The sequence below is a fragment of the Halichoerus grypus genome, chromosome 5 (genome assembly GCF_964656455.1).
Source record: "Halichoerus grypus chromosome 5, mHalGry1.hap1.1, whole genome shotgun sequence".
NCBI classification, from domain to species: Eukaryota; Metazoa; Chordata; class Mammalia; order Carnivora; family Phocidae; genus Halichoerus; species Halichoerus grypus.
This window is the reverse complement of record NC_135716.1, coordinates 76234193-76253285: the sequence shown is the minus strand read 5'-3', so window position 1 is coordinate 76253285 and position 19093 is coordinate 76234193. Positions and strand designations below refer to the sequence as shown.

Here is a 19093-nt window from a genome sequence, read left to right as displayed (position 1 = left end):
AATACATTAGATGAAAAACTTACGAATTTAGAACTGTGACTTACCGTCAGGCACTGTGAAAAGGACTACCACTTTTCTTAAAAAGCAGATTAAAACTGGCTTATGTTTGCTTTGCTTGATATTGGCAACTGAATGGCATTACTGGTTAAACTCAGTGAACTGGAAAAGAAAAATTTCTGGATTATCACAGAGAGACATAATTCAGTATGTGACAATGTATGGCTATTGTCCTTTCTTTAAAAATTCCCTTCTGAAAGAGTGATTTCTACTCAATCTCTCTTCCTACACGCACATTCACCGAAACCACAAGAGTATAACTTTGATCCATACCACTCCATTAAAAGACACAAAAGTCTCTAAAAAAACTCTCCAAAACTGCCAAATTCTACAGCCATTTCTTAGTTCTTAAAATATAATGGTATAAAAAGAATCTGGCTGTGGAGTCTGACTGCCTCTGGGTTTAATCCTGGCCCCATTACTCGTATATGATCTTGGGCAACTTACTTAATGGTCTTGATTTCTTGTTTTGTAAAATGAATAAAAATGGTACCTATAGCAGGCAGCCTCTAAAATAGCCCCTCCACCTCTGAGTATCCATACTCCAGTGAAATCCCCACCCCTACTGGGTGTGGGCAGGGCCCGTGATCTTTTTCTAACCAATGAAATATGGTGAGGTTAATGAAATGTCACATGATTGCTACTCAAGATTAGAACTTCCACCATGCCAACGGACTCCCTCTTTTGCCAGCTTTGATGAAGTAACAAGCTGCCATGGAGAGGCCCATGTGGCAAGAAACTGAAGTCAGCCTCAGCAAGAAGCTGAGAGTCTCAGTCTGACAAGCTGCAAGGAACTGACAACCATCACTGAGCTTGGAAGAAGATCACTCCTTGGTTGAGCCTCAGACAAGACGCCAGTCCCAGCAAACACCGTCACTGCAATCTTCTGAGAGCCCTTGATGCAGATGACCCAGCCAACCTACGCCCAGAAAATGTGAACTAAAACATTTCTTACTCAGCAAAAGATAATTAATACAGTACCCCACATTGCAGGGATATTATGAGAATTAAGGGAGAAAAAGTATGAAAAAAATTTTAATGTACTAGCCTCATGCTCTGCAATAAGAATTCAACAAACAACCCTAGCACCCCTTCTTGGGCTCTTTTTCCTCTGCCAACTCTCCAGTGTTTGGGTGGGACCTCACCACCAGGCCCAAATTCAAGAGTACACTTTATCTTACAAGTTAAAAGGAGTTCTTTTGTTTTCTGAAGGATTAGGTAGCTAAAAGTATGGTGACTAAAATGGAAGGAATATTGGTAGCAGAGATGATTCATTAATTCATTCATTCATCCAAATGAACAAACACTTATTGAGCTTATGTGTCAGGACTGTATTTTGTGAACAAAATAGACGTGATCTTTGCTCTGATGGAGATCACAGTCTTGAAGTAGAAAAAAAAATTAAACAAAAAGAAAACAAAGATGATGTAAGTTGTAATAAATGCAATGTAAGAGGAGTGGGGTAGCGAGAAGAACCTACTTTAGATTTGGGTGATCAAAGTAGGCCTCTATGTGGGTTACATTTAAATAGGGTCACACAAATGAGAATAAGCCTGTTCTGTAAAGGTGGGGTAAAGCAGTACAAGAAGATACAACATTTGTGAGCCTAAATATAAAACCTTATAAATAATCACAACTTTATTCTAAGTTTCTACTTTTCTTTCCTCCTAAATATTATTTACCTTTTCTGTTTTGGTTTAACTTCACACTTAGAAAAAAGTTACAAAAATAGTACAAAAACCCCCTTGTACCCTTTACTTAGTGTTACCAACTATGTACACTGTGCTCCATTTGCTTTATCAATTGGGCCATTTAAGGCTCCATGCCTGCTCCTTTCTCCTTCTCTCTCTATATACATGTACACCACACACACAAATACATTTTTCCTGAACTATCTGAGAGTAATCTGCAGACAGACTGTCTCATTATCCATAAATATTCCAGAATGTGAGTATCCTAACAGAAAGGATTTTTCTCATACATGACCAAAGTACATTTATCTAATCATGAAATTTAACATAGATCCATATTATCATCTAATCCACAATCTGTACTCAAATTATTGCCCTTTATGGTTTTCCCCCCTCAATCTAGGATCCAATTCAGGATAATATATTGTGTTTAAATTGTAATATCTATTTAATTTCCTTCAATCTAAAGCTTCATCGATCTTTTTCTTTTCATGATCTAGGTACAATACTGTTCTCAATCCATCAGAGGCTTCAGAAATTATTATAAAGATGGACTCAGTGCCACTCCCCTGTTCCATAATACTTACAGTAAATGAGGGAAACTCTGATAAATGTAGCGGCTACTATGTGCCTTTAAACAAACAGCAATCTCTTCACCTGGCATTCACCCTAAGAAACAGCTCAACCTAAAAACCACAATGATTGTGGTTTTGTAAGCATGGTTACAATGCTTACAAAAACAGCTGCACGAACAAAGCTTATTTGAAAATTGGTCTGTATGTATAATTCATGAATAATGTAAAACAATCTCAAGGACAGTTTTGACTGCTGTGGCTCTAGAACTTAGGTTATAGTTTGACTCCACTATACAGGCACACACACTTGATACTATCTGTCATTTAGCTCATTTCTTTCTTTCTTTTTTTACTTAGCTCATTTCTAACAGTTCCCAAGTGATGTTAATGACAGCATCATTTAGAGAAGCACCTCCTGACCTACCCTGACGTAACATCCCACGTTTTCATCCATTATCTACTGTGTGAAGCCATCGCATTGGCAACTTTAACCAGAAGTCTCCTTCTGAATCTTTACTCTCTGTGTCCTCATTTATTGTCATATACCACCGAGGGCCTATGCTAGAACAGCGTTAAGAGAAAAATCTAACTAGTAAAATGAGTCATCATTGCCCCATGGGCCTCACTAGCCCTGGTGCTCAATGTCAGCCTAATGGTAATCCTAAAACTTGTATGGAACCACAAGAGACCCCGAATAGCCAAAGTAATTTTGAAAAAGAACAAAACTGGAGGTATCATAATCCCAGATTTCAAGATATACTACAAAGCTGTAGTAATCAAAATAGTATGGTACTGGCACAAAAATAGACACACGGATCAGTAGAACAGAATAGAGAGTTCATAAATAAACCCATGATTATATGATCAATTAATCTTCAATGAAAGAGGCAAGAATATGCAATGGGAAAAAGTCTCTTCAGCAAATGCTGTTGGGAAAACTGGACAGCTCCAAAGAAAAGAATGAAACTGGACCACTTTCTTACGTCATACACAAATAAACTCAGATGGATTAAGACATAAATGTGAAACACGAAACCCTAAAAATCCTAGAAGAGAGCACAGGCAGCAGTTTCTCCGACATCGGCCGTAGCAACTTTTTTTCAGGGTATGTCTCCTGAGACAAGGCAAACAAAAGCAAAAGTAAACTATAGGGACTATATCAAAATAAGCTTCTGCACAGCGAAGGAAGCAATCAACAAAACTAAAACACAACCTACTGAACGGGAGAAGATATATGCAAATGATAGATCTGATAAGTGATTACTACCCAAAATACAGAAAGAACACAGGAAACAATAAGTATTGGCAAAGATGTGGAGAAAAAGGAATTCCTATGCACAGTTGGTGGGAGTGCAAACTAGTGAAGCCATTATGGAAAACAGCATGGAGGTTCCTCAAAAAATTAAAAATAAAAACTACCATATGATCCAGTAATTCCACTACTGGGTACTTACCAAAAGAATATGAAAATACGATAATTCAAAAAGATATATGCACCCCTATGTTTATTGCAGCATTCTTTACAATACCCAAGATATGGAAGCAACCCAAGTGTCCATCAACAGATGAAGGGATAAAGAAGATGTGGGGTACACACATACACACACACACACACACACACGGACTATTACTCAGCCATAAAAAAGAATGAAATCTTACCATTTGCAACAACATGGATAGATCTAGAGAGTATAAAGCTAAGGGAAATAAGTCAGTCAGAGAAAGACAAATACCATATGATCTCACTCATATGTGGACTGTAAGAAACAAAACAAGTGAACAAAAAAAGAGACAAATCAAAAAACAGACTCCTAATTACAGAGAACAAACTGATGGTTACCAGAGGTGAGGTGCATGGGGAGATGGGTGAAATAGCTGAAGGGGATTAAAGAGTATACTTATCATGATGAGCACTGAGTAATGCGTTGTATTGCTGAGTATTACATACCTGAAACTAGTAACACTATGTTAAGTATACTGAAATTGAAATTGAAAAACAAAACCAGAAACATAAAGTAAAAAATAAAAGGGAATAGCAAAAACAAAACAAAACAAAAACACACAAAGAAACACAGGCTAATGGCTTCCACGGCCACAAAACGCTCATATTTATTTCACCTGTCCCAAGTATATGACACAAAGAATAATCATCAGTACCACTGAGTGATTCATTATATGTCAGTCATTATGCTCAGTAGTATTATATGCAATAGTTCCTTTATTTTTCATAACATGTAAGATAACCATATTATTACTGTTTCTTCTTGGAGTTTAGGGAAAAGATTCAGAGATTACTCAACTTGCCTAAAGGTAAGTTTGAACCCATCTCAGTTTACATTTATTCAATAAAAATTTCACCTGAGAATCTAGTATGCCTAGGCATTTTTTTTTTTTTTTTTTTTTTTTTTAGTTTCGGACATAAAAGAACAAATAATATGATAAAATTCCCTATTCTCATGAAGCGTACATCTTACTGGGCAACCTATACACAAACTCCATGATTATCTACTTCCAAAAAGAATAGCTACAAAAATGCAATTATTTATAATTAAAAGTAATTCCCAAATATATGCTTGCACTTTTCTATGTTTTATTCTTTAAAGATACAGATATTGTTGACTTAACAATAACCACTGATTGTTAACATGAAGTAAAAGCCATACCAGCTACATATCCTCACAATTTCTACTGTGAGAAAGGCTACTATTATCTCCATCAATCAAATGACAAAACTGTGGATCTAAAAAAGTTCAATCATCTCTCAAAGTCATACAGCAAAAACAACCAGAGTTCAAATCTATGGCTGGGTCAAGAAGGAAGGAAGAACATGAATGTACTACTAAACACATGTAGTAAGTACATCCCATGACTTGCCATTTTACTGTTCCTTTAGAAATCCCAGTACTTGTTTCCCCCACCAATTCTACCACTTTTAAGTCTTCATTTTCTTAAATGCAATATAAAAAAAATTCTAAGATTAAGTAAGGGGGGTGGGATGGCAGAACACTTCAAAATTTGACATGGTAAGGTGTTCAAATGAAAAATCAGTTGCCCTCCAAGAACTGGTGCGGTCCTAGGTTATGGGAGAACAAGATTCTCTTGGGTACGTAGATAACATGGTTCCTTGCACACGGCAAAGACTGGAAATTCTTCCATACTGTGGGTCATCTTTGCAGGGGGATTCTCTGAAAACTTCACAAGCTAAAGAAATGTACACAGAAGAACTTACGTATAGTAGCAAAGAAAAATGTGGCTGAGTGAAATACTCAAAGTGGCCTCCTTTGCTCTGCAGCCCCTGGGCTGTGTAGGTACTGTTCTAAGGGACAAGTGGAGTTGCAGAGGCCCACTCTGCTCCCAGGGCAGCATTCTGCTACTCAGGGTACACACTGGGGGCCACTGACATGTCAGGGATGCCACAGCTTCTGCAGGCAGCAAGGAATAAACCAGTCTTGGAATGGGAAACCCAGAAGGTCACCTGCCTCCAGCCACAATTTCAGAAAGAAAAGACAACTCAGGATCTGGAGTCTCTGGGCAGAAAGTAAAACTTACTGTGTTGGCTTCTCTCCCCAGCCTGCCAGGCCCATATCCCTTAGGTGGTCCCTGTGTGTCCAGAAAAAAAATCTCCAATTGATGTCAACTGAGCATAAAGCATGCCCACCCCCCTGGATGGCCCATTCTGGACACTTGGGACAGGGCAAGGTAGAAGTTTTTTCTCTTATTATGTAAACACCTACCTAATAGCCGTGATCTTGCCTCTGAACCAGCAAAGCCTAAATACTTATCTGGTCCTTTACAGAAAAAGTTTGTCAGCTTCTGCTCTAAGGCTTGAGCAGCTCCAGCCAGTTCAGTGTGAGTGTGCACATACCTGGGTTATCACCAGGCACCTAACAGTCAAGAACGGAAGCCTAATGGTGAGCACATGCTGCCTGCAACTGTAACACTGCATGGAAACGATAACAACAACAGCAGACGGCGAGCCCTCCAGGAGACAGGCCCAATTTCCCAGCTTTCTAACAGATGACAGGGTTCTGGATAGGTCACAGGATTTACTCATTTTCTGACTTATGGGGGAGGGGAAAAGGGAGAAATCCAAAAAAGGATGAATCTTTCCATTACCTGTTTCATCATTTAATCCAAATATCAAAAGACGGGATCTGACTTTCTCCTCAAAACTGTTAAGTGGGACAGTGTTACAACAAGTGATTAAAAACAGCTTAAAAAAAAAAAAAAAAGAGTTCCTATGAATTAGTAAGAAAATCACAAAAATCCACAATACATAGTGCATGAGAAAGTATTCCAAACAGTTAACCAATGAGGAAAGTACAAGAAACCTCTTCAGTAATCAAAGAAATACAAATCTGAAAAAGACATTATTTTTAAATGAGCAAGAGTCTCAGTCTAAGATTCCTAGACTTTCAATCTAAGAGAAAAGAGATACAATAAAGTGTAAAAAAAAAAAAAAAAGAAAAAGTACTTCAGAGATGTTAGTTTGAACAAAAATTTTTCTCTTTGCCTAAAACACGTATTTCACAGCCCCACTGAATTAAAGGCAGTGACAACCCTAGAACAGTTAAGTACCCATCTCCCTTGTATAGTAAAGAATTAACCTTATCCAAAGAGAGGTCTGGACTTTACCCTTGGCTATGCGGAGGGGAACCTGAGGTCTCTGGAATGTCCTGCTTGACAGGAGTGTCTTTGTTTGGGGGCTTTAGAACAGTCTAACAATGTGATTTATGATGGGGGCTTTAGGACACACAGTATCAGTTTCCATCTCCAGAAGAAATGGAGACTAAAGACATTAGTTGGACCTCTAAAAAGAGCTAGAGACTAAAGGTCAGCTACCATGTAAAGATTATAGGACCTCAATAAAAACTCCAGACACCAAAGACTCAGGTAAGCTTCCCTAGTTAGCATTACTCTATGTACCGTCACACACTCTGGCTAAGAGGAAGTAATCCTATCCATGAGTCCATGGGAGAGGGCAACCAGAAGCTCTGCATTTCAAACCCTTCCAGACTCTATGCATATCTTCCTTTGTCTGCTTTTAATTTTAATTTGTAACCTTTCACTATAAAAAAAAATCATAATTAAGTATAGCATTTCCCCCATGGTCTGTAAGCCATTCTAGTGAATCCTCGAACCTGAAGGTGGTTGTAGGAACCCCAAATTTGTAGTCAGTGGATCTGAAGTGAGGGTGGTCCTGGGCATCACCAACAGGTGGCTGGTATCCAAAGTGAGAGTAGTCTTATGGAGACTGTTCCATCTAACTCTAGAATCTTTGTACATCTAACTCTAAAAATCACTGTACACCCATGTTATGGTTTCTTTTTTTTTTTTTTTTATTTTTTTTTATTTTTTTTTATTTTTTAAATCTTTTTTTTTTTTTTTTTAAAGATTTTGTTTATTTATTTGACAGAGAGAGATACACAGCGAGAGAGAGAACACAAGCAGGGGGAGTGGGAGAGGGAGAAGCAGGCTTCCCGCAGAGCAGGGAGCCCGATGCGGGGCTCGATCCCAGGACTCCGGGATCATGACCTGAGCCGAAGGCAGACGCTTAACGACTGAGCCACCCAGGCGCCACCTACGTTATGGTTTCTAAAAGGAACCTTTGGAGAAGTGGCTGATTCCAAAGGTCTTAAGTAGAAAAATGTACCAATCACATAAGCCTGGAACATTAAGATGTGCCATTAAGCAAAGAAGCTATCAAAGACTAATTAATAAGACCATGTCAAAAGGGCAAAAACTCAACTTGAACGAGCTTTCATGACTAACATGGGGCAGTCTGCGCATTGAAAGAATACTTACAAATACTTATATAGTATAAAATCTGTAAATATTTATGTTCATAACAATCAAAAAAGGAAGAAACAAACCCTCAGTGAGTTAGAGTAGCAACCTATTATGAAACTAAAAAAGGAAAGGATTTAAGGACTTATCCTCTTTCCTACATGAATTATATTTCAGGATAAACAATATAATGAAGAAATAACTTTTTACAGAAAAGCTCCATCTATTACTACAGACAGAATATGGAAGACAACAACTTCACAATGAAATAATGGATCTAGACATCAACAGACATTAAAATAATTAAAAGAAATGTGACAGATTAAGCTTGTTGACAAACATGAACATGCTGATCACTTGTCACACTGCTACCAACTCATGTCTCTGTGTTTCAACTGAAAGTATGCAGCTCATCTATAAAATATTCTTGCCCACCTCCCCCCAAAAAAACACAAACCCAAATTTAATAAAACTACATCTACCTACAGTTACCAGTTTATAAGTAATACGGGTGTAGAGAAAAAACAAACAATATTATAAGAAAACAATCAGGTAAATTCAGAAATAAACATTCTATAGGACAATGACCTAGCTTAACAAATGGCCTCAAAAAGAGAGGAAGAATTCTACCTATTAAAAAAGATATAAGAGACATAATAATCAAATGTAATGTTTGGATCCTGAATCAAACTACTACAAAAAACACTTTTGAAGTAAGTGTGGAAATCTAAAGATGGATTAGGTATTAGAATTACTATTCCTTTTGGGGCATGATAATGGCATTTTAGTTATGAAATAATGAATTCTGAAAAATTAATGTGTAAAATGATATTTGAGATGTTTTAGAACAGTCTAGCAAAAACGAAGGCAGAAGGGGAAGGGGGGGAAAGGTAAGTACGGCAGAAGGACAGGTAGTAAGATCAGCAAAATACTGGTGACTATTAAAGCACATAGCATGGACAGATTAGATTCAGCACATTATTCTCGCTACTAAAATGGATGGTTGGGGGGTGGAGGGATGGGTTAAATAGGTGATAGGGATTATGGAGTGCACCTGTCCTGATGAGCTCCAGGTGATGTATGGAAGTGTTGAATCACTATATTGTACACCTGAAACTAAGACTGTATGTCAACTAACTGGAATTAAATAAAAATTTTAAAAAATATATTCTCTCTACTTTCGTATATGTTTGCAAATTTCCACAAAATAGTACAAAAATTATCATAAGTATTTTGCAAATCATATTCAACACTCATATATTATAGGTGGGGATCTACTATAAATAATTATGACCTTCTTGGGAAAGCAATTGGTGCTCATGGGTAAATAAGTAAATGTTCTATAAACATACATTTCTCTTAACCTAATAATTGTACCATAAAAATTTTCTTATAGAAAAAATTTGTAGTTGAAGTATATACAGAATACTTTACTACTTGTGAGTAGTGTTAAAAATACTCGGCCACTCATTCATCTACTTATATAGTAAAATAGGATATATAATAATTTTTAACAAAGCTTACAGTGTTGAGTGAAAACAATAATGCAATGATTACAGATGTTTAAAAAGAATAGAGGAAAAAAGATGAGAAAGAAATACACTGAAACAGTAAAAATAAGTACCTCTAGTAATGGAATTAGTAATAATCTAGTAAAACAATTAGCTGCTGCCAGAATACATCACCTTCCTGGTTATAATCTGACCTAAAGTGAGGGAAAAACAACTGACTTTTATATAGGAAGAGCTTAATGGCCCTGGTTTAAATTCTTTTTCTTTTTCTTTTTCTTTAGATTTATTTATTTATTTTTGAGAAAGAGAGAGAGAGGGTGCATGTGAGCAAGCAAGAAAGGGGAGGAGGGAGGGACAAGCAAACTCCCCGCCGAGCAGGGAGCCTGATGCAGGGCTCCATCCCAGGACATGTGGCTCAATATTCCATTGCCTTTTTGTGTTAACTTCCATAATAAGTAAATATAAAAATACAACAAAATAAAACTTACAGAGCACTTCCAGAGGTTCCTCACCCCTACAAGAGAAGAAAAATAGTATAGCTAAAAGCTTAGCTCAATAACCCGGTTTTTCTGTATTTTGGATATGTTTTTGTTTTTACATTTTTGAGCAATGCTAGGAGTTATTCACAAAAGCAAGTCCATTCTATAAAAGGCTGCTGTAAAGAACCCTGTCTGTTCTGAAACCTAACTCCTGACAATGCCTATATAAGGGTGACAGGCATGTTAGAAATAATGTGTCCCACACTTCCCATCATTCATACTGGACAAAAATTTTTTAATTTCCCCCCACACCCAGTGGTCATATTTTCTCATGTTAACAGCAAGTTATTGAAACACTTTCTGAAAGCAGCTTTTCACTCTGGTAAGACAGTGCTGAGAAAATTTATTTTTCATAATTTCTCAAAGAGAACTGTGAACTTGTTAAATAAGTCTGGACCCAGCATATATCAAATCTCAGCATATCATATTTGCAGCCAGTCCATGAACAAGAGAATATACAAATAATGTATAATATATAGGGGCTTTGTGAACAATTGCAAATACAATGAAAATCACAACTTCCTGAAAGTAAGCACATATGTACAGAAATATACAAATCAAACTTGCATTTTATACCAGTACCTAATCAATATACAATATAAAGGATATGCAGAGCTTTCTCTCAAACTACACCGTAGCCTTTAATTTTTCAGCAAAAATCACCACAGACATGAAAAATAAAATTTACTTTCAAGTTAAGAGTTTTCCTGGACTATCACGGCAAGGAGAAGAAATTTGACCTTGAGGACACCGAAAATACCTGCCTATTCAAGATTCTATAAGATAAAGTTTATGTACAGGGCTCAAGCCATCTATTTAAGGAAACAGACAAAATTCAATCTCTGTCTTGAAGGGCTGTACAATCTTATGAGGTTAACAAAAAGCCAGATGTGAAATAAATAGTAAATGTCCTGGAGTTCCATTACTCTTACATGAGCACTCTGTCCTGTTCGATACAAAGGGTTATCATATAGATCACCATTTTTCCATCACCTAAATCTCCTCATGATCCTGCCTGACCTTAAATTCTTTCTTCTATACCTTAGCTCCTAAATCACTGGAGTCTTTTCTAAAAAATCTACTTCTGTCTTTAGCTGTTACTTCGACCCTGGATTACTGATTTTTAAGTGATCACATCATAGTTTCACAGCAAGATTTGTTTGGTTCAAGAAAGATTTTAATTCTACATTTAATTTTTTTCCATATTTCACATACTGGGCACATAGCGTGACAGAAACGAATTTTTGTGTAAGTAAAAGTTCTGATTCAGATTCTACCTGAAAAGTATGGTTTATAAAAATCATTAAATACTCTAAATGGGTAATAAAATAAACATTCATATTTTAAATTCTCTTATTAAAAGAAATATAAAACTTCTATAAAGACTAATTTTGTGTAATCTAAATGTTATAAAATTTTATTGAATTACATGTTCTCTAGACAATCCATGAGCCACATGGCTTTATTATCAACTAAAAACTTGTAGAGTTTAAAAAACCTTCTCATCACTACACATCTAGATTTCATTTGCTAATGTGTAAAATGGGAATATTAACAATACCTGTCTCATAAAGCATTTTGAAAAACAACTAAAAATATCTATGCCAAGAGCTTAATATTTAGCACAATGCCAACTGCAATTACAAACTTCAAAATGTTAACCTAGGAACAGGCAGTAACTCTTGCAACATAACAGAAACTATTCAAGAGCATCTACTGAGTGAATAGGCTCTCACAAGCAAAAGTACTCTTAGAATACTACTTGCGTAAATAAATAATAAAACAGAGTTCAAACAGTTAATTGAGAGAGATCTCATCCAACTAGCTAACTTTTGGTAGTTTCCTTAGAGCCAAAATATTCCAAGACTCTTTAATTAAAAAATAGAGGGACGCCTGGGTGGCTCAGTCGTTAAGCGTCTGCCTTCAGCTCAGGTCATGATCCCAGGGTCCTGGGATCGAGCCCCGCATCGGTCCTGGGATCGAGCCCCGCATCGGGCTCCCTGCTCGGCAGGAAGCCTGCTTCTCCCTCTCCCACTCCCCCTGCTTGTGTTCCCTCTCTCGCTGTCTCTCTCTCTCTGTCAAAATAAATAAATAAAATCTTTAAAAAAAATTTAAAAATAGAAAAACAAAAATAATAATAATCATCTCTGCCTTAAACATCTCCAAAGTGTTTCTCCTACTGACCTTTTTGGGTTCACCAATGGTAATCAACTTTGTTTAACATGTCATATGTGAATAAGGACTCCTTGGTCTGTGTACTCCTCTCTCCCACTTATTCCCAATTAAGCTATCTAATTCAGGGCTTACTACTGCATACCCATGCTCTGACAATAACCTAACTGAGCTCCTTCTACCCAGTGGATTTCAACTCAAATCAGTCCTAGAAGACACTACCAACTAAAAAATCTGAGGTCTTATTTTAATGTCACTTTACTTCTCCCCAACTAAAAATGCTTCATACATCTACTTGTCTAAATCCTTGGAGTAAACAATCCAATACTGCCTTTCTGTGCTTCATTACATGAAGCTCCATACCATTTAAAATGACCTCCTGATGAGAGATGAATAAGCCTTGGTCTTTAGTGCCTTTACTCATGTCATTTCATTGCCTCCATTTTGTAACCATGATGTCACCAACATCCTGTTGTAAAATCTTCACCAATCTACTGGCTGCCAACAATCTTCCTTAAACACTTCAAGCCCACAACTTCAAATTTCTACTAATAAAATAATAGTGTTTGTATCCAGAACATAAATAAATGTCTTGCTCTACATTTTTCCCCACCTGCCAAATGCCTCACATTCCTCAAACTGTATCGTAAATAGCTACAGAAAACTTGGCCATGCCTTACACCTCTCTTCAAGATACCACAGTGTCTTGTACACCTACTACCAAGACATCAGACAGTCAATAAATGAGGCTGAGGCTATAGAGAAGGACTAGAGCAAGAACCACAATTGTGAAATCAGAAATACAAAATGGCTCAAAGAGAATCCACAGGAATACTTTATAAGAATGTACAATTTACATATCCTATATGCTTGCTACCAAAATAAGATGGTCCAAGACAGCTGAATTCACTCCTTGGTATGTAACTGTTAAAACATTAAGCAAAAAGGGGCATTAGTAACCAAGCACATCTTTGGTCATCCTGAAAATGAACAGAATTCATCCTGAAAAAATACTGGAACAGAAGTAAAATAGATCTGGGTTTTAGTCCTAGATTCACATCTTTACTTCTAATTTCACCAAATCTCATTTCCTTACCTAAAAATTGAAAAGGGTATACTGGCTAATTCCTCCAAGTTTTTATAAAATGCAGATCGATTTACAATAAACTCAGTTCTAACTTATTTAATGTCTGAGTTTCTGAAGATTAAAAAAAAGAAGAAAGTATATGCTATCTTCTTTCAAGGAGCTTAATCACATAAAATGAACATGACACTACAATGCAATACATATAATATTACAGAGGTATGCAAAAGTTGTATAGAAAAGGAATGGGCAAGAGTTCACAAAAAGGTGTCATTCCAGAGACAATGGACTCTGAAAAACAAACTGAGGGTTCTAGAGGGGAGGGGGTTGGGAGGATGGGTTAGCCTGGTGATGGGTATTGAGGAGGGCACGTTCTGCATGGAGCACTGGGTGTTATGCACAAACAATGAATCATGGAACACTATATCTAAAACTAATGATGTAATGTATGGGGATTAACATAACAATAAAAAATTTAATTTAAAAAAAAAAAAAAAGGTGTCATTCCAAAAAATACCCAAAAAAAGGTATGTAAAATTGAGTTCCTGCTAGATACCAATGATTTACCCTCCTCGATCACTTTTGCTAAAATTTAAGAGAATAAGCTTAGCAAATCACTAATTTCCTAGAAAAAAATCAATCATTAAAAAGAGCTAACCCTTTTTATCAACTTACAAAGTTGGGATTTCTAATTAAGCACATTTTCCCTTAACTTACATAAAATCTATCAAATTTCTAAGTGTACTGCATCTAAATGATCTAGAACTAAGTTCTTACACGCAATGGTGAAGTGCCACCATATAAGTGAACTGCTGCTGAAAGAATTAGAAATTAACTTTATGACATAAAATTTCAGCCTTAGTACATAACACAGTATTACTTTTCACCAAATAGTCAAGATTTTCTAAAATCTGCCATAATGCTCATTTTCTATATAAAATTACTTTTTATAAAATGAAATCATACTTAGTATGACACAAGCTAGCCCAATTTAAAATTAAAAGCAACAGGTTAGTAACTCAATAATGACATAAGATTTTCTTAAAATTATTATGTGGTCCTTTACATAAACAATGTCTTTAGTTTCTATCCATTGAGACAATAACTATTAAGTGACCATTATAAACACTTATGTATGTATATACAACTATATACGGGGAGAGAGACAGAGACCCTGTAAGGAGAGAGCATTTATCAAAACATGTCAAATATAGTCTAACAGTTATTAAAACTGGGATTCTGGCCCATTAATAGATAACTTATGGAACGAAACAGATACAAATATATCTTCATATACACAAATAAAGATAAATAATAATAACAGAATTTCAAATTGGGGGAAAGGATAAATTGTTCAAGCAATAGTACTATAACATATAGCTATCCATAGCATGCAGAAAAAAACTTTATCAGAAATGCCATCAGCTTTTACCCTTTAGGTTACTTCTAATGACTGAAATGAACAGTGCTGACAAGACTAGAAATCGGTACAACTTACAATGAGATTTAATTGGCAATATGTATCAAAATTTAAATTGTGCAAATTAAAATGTACAAACCAGCAATTCTACCTTTGAAAATATATTGGAAGCAAATAAACAGACAAGTGTACAAAGGTATATATCCAATGACTTTTTATTTTTAACAATGAAAAATTAGAAAGCTATCAATCGTGATCAGTCAAATAAATTATGGTGCAGCTATATGACATTATTTAGACATTTAAAAATGTTAGCTCTATACATACTGATTAGTGACATATTTACTGTTCAATAAGAAAAACAAGTTACAGTATATGTGATTCTGTTTGTGGATTTTACTGTTATTTTATTAAAACTAATGGTGAGGGAGTACATGTATACTCAAGCATTAAAAAAGTCTGGACCATTGCAACTTTTTCTAGATAGGTCTCCTGAAGCAAAGGAAACAAAAGCACAAGTAAACTATTGGGACTACATCAAAATAAAAAGCTTCTGCACAGTGAAGGAGACAATCAACAAAACTAAAAGGCAACCTATGGAATGGAAGATATTTGCAAATGACATATATAATAAAGGGTTAATATCCAAAATATATAAAGAACTTATAAAATTCAACTCCCAAAAAACAAATAAAATAAAAAATGGGCAGAAGACATGAACAGACATTTCTCCAAAGAAGACATGCAGATGGCCAAGAGACACATGAAAAGATGTTCACCATCACTTACCATCAGAGAAATGCAAATCAAAACCACTATGAGATAATACCTCCCACCTGTCAGAATGGCTAAAATCAAAAGCACAAGAAACAAGTGTTGAAGAGGATGTGGAGACAAAAGAACACTCCTGCACTTTTGGTGGGAATGCAAACTGGAGCAACCACTATGGAAAACAGTATGGAAGTTCCTCAAAAAGTTAAAAATAGAACTACGATTCAGCAATTGCACTACTGGGTATTTACCCCAAAAATATAAAAAGTTATGCAAAGGGATGCATGCACCCCAAGTTTACAGCAGCATTATTACAAAAGCCAAATTATGGAAGCAGCCCACATGTCCATCAACTGATGAAAAGATAAAGATGTGGTGCGCACGCATGCGCGCGCACACACACACATACACACATCACATGCAAGAACATTATTCAGCCATGAAAAAGAATGAAATCTTCCCATTTGCAATGACATGGATGGAGCTAGAGAGTATAATGCTAAGTGAAATAAGTCAGAGAAGGACAAATACCATATGATTTCACTCATATGTGGAATTTAAGAAACAAAACAAATGAAGATAGAGGGGAAAAAAAAGGGGGGGAAACCAAGAAATGACTTAACTAGAGAACTGATAGTTACCAGAGGGGTGGGAGTTGGGGAGATGGCTTAAATAAGTGATGGGGATTAATGAATACACTTATCGTCATGAGCACTGCATGGTATATGGAATTGCTGAATCACTGTATTGTACACCTGAAACTAATAACACTACGTTAACTAACTGTAATTAAGAATATAACATCAATCTTTTTACAATGGCTATTTCTGGATGCAGGACTTTCACTTTTCTCTGGTCTCCTTAAAAATCACATTTATAATCAGAGGTAAAGATACTTATTTCCATTTTGAAAAAGAAAAAAACACAACACTTTATGCATCACAAAGAAATAAAGAACCTGAAATACGATGCCCTAGAAGAGTTGGTCCAACTAAAAGAACAAGACAATGACCCCCATCTGCTGCCCCCATTCTAGCCTCAACTCTGCCATCACAGTGTAGATATACCTTCTGACTCTACCATCTTCCCTACATGGTCATTCATATTTAGTTCTCCAACTGTTATCTTTACATACATGTAAGAGGGAAAACAGAACTGTTAAAAGAACATGAGATTTGGAATCAGAAGAGCTATATTTAAGTCCTATCCCCACTATTGACTGTGTGACCCTGACTAACCTCATCAAACTTACTCTATTTTTTATAAGATTTTTTATTTTTAAGTAAGCTCTACACCCAACGTGGGGCTCAAACTCACACCAAGATCAGAAGTCACACGCTCCACAGACTGAGCCAGCTAGGTACTCCTAAACTTAAATTATTTTGACTACAAAAAGAAACTCCCTATCTCACAGTGTTGTTGTGAAAATGTAACAAACCTATGAACTATGCAAACTGAAGGGCAATACAAACATCAGTTACTGTTGTTTAACTCAGATCTTTGCCCCCAGGCACAGGACTAGCACTCAGCTGATGCTAAATATCTCCCATTAGCAATCATGTTGTTACCACAAACTTGACATATCCACACTTCAATTCAGTGCTTTTCCTTTAAAACTATTCCCTAACTTCTTTTGTCAAAAAAGCTATCATTCTCCTGTTTTTCAGAACTTTAGTTTTTTCTAAAGTCTATCCATTTTTCCTCTAGAATCCAACACTTTATTCTCCAATGACATAAGCCTTATTTTAGAGCCTGGAAACTATTCTCGCTGCCTTTTAAGTCTCCATCTTGCTCCAAGTCTTCCTGAGCATTTGCATCAGTTACAACCACTGTCATCAGGCTGCATCCCTCAAGAATCTTCCCTAGAGCCTCACAGTTGCCTACAGGAGGACACAAATCAATGGCCTACCATGCTCTGTGGCTTGTTTCTTTGCAGCTATCTCTCCTGCCACCTCAGTAGAGTACCTCACAGTTTCACTGAATTTCATTATCTGCTCCTTTAAGAATGTGAATTTGCCAACTCTGGCTTAAAGCTACATTAATATTAAAAGGGCAGACTTTGAAGCAAGATTTACCTCTATATGAATGAATCCCATCTCTCCCAATGAGGCTCAGATAACCTGTACACATCAGTTTACCATCCATAGACTGAAATGATACCTTTTACACAGTGTATTTCAGACTCCTTTACTGTGCAAGGACTATAATAAAAGCTCTAAAAATGGTGGCGATTATAACTTTAAACTCCAACATTCATGGACTTCATAATTACACCCTAGTTTACCTTTCTAGAAATATCTCTATTCCTGTACATGAAACTTATATTCTCTCACTTTATATACCCCTGCCGAATTCAATTCCAATTTCTGCTAATATGAATTTTACTCATCCAACTATGGTCCAAAAACATGGTTCTATTAGCACTTCTGGGAAGTTTTCCCTAACCACAGGTGGCCCACAGTACTCTTATTCCTCTGCATTTACAGAGCTCTTAGTAGCTATATAAGGTAGTAGGAATTATCATAGAAAAAAAAAAAAATCTCACATCATAAAAGGACATTTGTTCCACCTGAATCCTCTTTGGATACAATCAGCTATAAATGAGGGGGAGAAGGAGATATAAACCCATCTCCTATACCTGTGAAAAACACTGTCTATCCAATTTATCAATTGGAGATTAATTTACAATTTCCTCTTTGAGAGACTGCCACCATAATGATTAGGTCAGCTATTCCAGTTTATTGTCAACTATTCAAAATTTAGAACTAGCTTCCTTATGGGGAAAACAAAGGGAAAAACCTCAATTTCTGACTTCCCAGACTGAACACATTCAGTCATTATTCATTCTCTATTTGTTAAATATCCAACATAAGCCAGAAACTGTGCCAGGTGCTAGGATTACAAGTCCCCACAAGTTGCTTTCAGATCTAGCAGAATTCACAAAATTTGGATGAACTAGATATGTTGGACCAAAAGTTTTGTAGAGAAAGAACAAGAATTAGGAATAATTTTGTCTGATTTGTAATTCTGCAAATTGCAATTTGACCTCAATGAGGGGTCACTGTGTGCTGCATCAATGAAAATGTTTACCACAAACAGAACGTCTAGGTTACCCAGGGGACTAAAAACTGGACTTCAAACCCTCCAAATCAGATTATTTCCATCTGATCTTACCCTTTTTCTCTGCCAAGAGGAAAAGAAAAAGAGAAAAAGAAGAGTAGGTCAGTCATTTTTCTCACATTCCCCCGAAGAGAACTTTTTCCATAAAAGTTCAGAGCTTCCAAAATGAAGCTACAACTAGACAAGCAACTTCATATAAGACAGCACCCAAAGAATACAGACAACAGGAATACTTTTAGTAGTTTGGCTTCAGGTTTTTTCCCTGTGTATACAGAAAAAATGTATGTGTATATACGGACAGTTTGGTTTTACAAAAATGAGAAAGCATCATGCATACTGCTATACACCTTGTTAGAACTGAATAAC

The 19093-nt window shown here is 36.2% G+C and overlaps 1 protein-coding gene across 6 annotated transcripts in view; it reads right to left on the bottom strand.

Annotated features, from left to right (window-relative positions):
• Positions 1-19093, bottom strand: part of RB1CC1 (RB1 inducible coiled-coil 1) — a 93463-nt gene that overhangs the window by 68233 nt on the left and 6137 nt on the right. For 3 of the 6 annotated variants that reach the window (XM_036073034.2, XM_078072388.1, XM_036073039.2), the window contains exon 2: positions 45-159. The exons of 1 other annotated variant lie outside the window; for it this stretch is intronic. The gene's annotated coding sequence lies outside the window, so the exon portion shown is untranslated. Of the gene's footprint in view, positions 1-44; positions 160-10109; positions 10136-19093 lie in introns of all 6 variants that reach the window. 2 more of the 6 variants (XM_036073035.2, XM_036073036.2) reach the window with 2 other exon arrangements.